The 486-nt window shown below is 68.7% G+C and overlaps 1 protein-coding gene across 1 annotated transcript in view; it reads left to right on the top strand.

The window, feature by feature from the left end:
- Positions 1–228: 228 nt before the first annotated feature.
- SEC22C (SEC22 homolog C, vesicle trafficking protein) overlaps positions 229–486 on the top strand; it is a 51,565-nt gene continuing 51,307 nt past the window's right edge. The window contains exon 1 of the mRNA XM_006155398.3: positions 229–284. The gene's annotated coding sequence lies outside the window, so the exon portion shown is untranslated. The remainder of the gene's footprint in view (positions 285–486) is intronic.

Below are 486 nucleotides of genomic sequence, written 5' to 3'. Positions count from 1 at the left end.
TTGGGTGGAGGATCGGCCCAGCCTGGGCGTGTCCGTGCAGCTCGGACTTCGGCACTGCGTCCAGGCTGGCAGCAGGCCGTGCTCTTTGGTTTACCCGCCTGGGGCCTCTCGTCCAGCCCAGATGAACACGAAACCCAGCCCGGGGCCTCTTTGTCACCTGGAGCCTCCTGGCCTCTAGACGTCCGACCTGTGGGCTACCTGGGCAGGTGTTCGAGCGTAGACCACGAAGCTCCCTGACACCTCTGGACGTGAGCATCGGAGGCTTGGACCACAGAGCCACGCAGGTGGGAGCCGGGAGGTGGGAAACGGGGAGGCGCGCCGAGGCACGCCCCCTGCCCAGGTCGCAGCCCTTTAAGAACCGCTGGTCCCCGCCCCTCCCGGAGCGGGCCGCACAGCGCGCCAGGATTGGTCGGTTTAGGTGCGAGGGTCGCTTAGCAGCAGCGAATGGGAGCTCCCGGCCCGCGCACGCGCACCGCCGCCTGCCTG

Source organism: Tupaia chinensis, unplaced genomic scaffold (assembly GCF_000334495.1).
Source record: "Tupaia chinensis unplaced genomic scaffold, TupChi_1.0 Scaffold000451_2, whole genome shotgun sequence".
Classification (NCBI taxonomy): Eukaryota; Metazoa; Chordata; class Mammalia; order Scandentia; family Tupaiidae; genus Tupaia; species Tupaia belangeri.
Note: the sequence above shows the minus strand (reverse complement) of the source record. Positions and strands in the feature narration are given on the sequence as shown.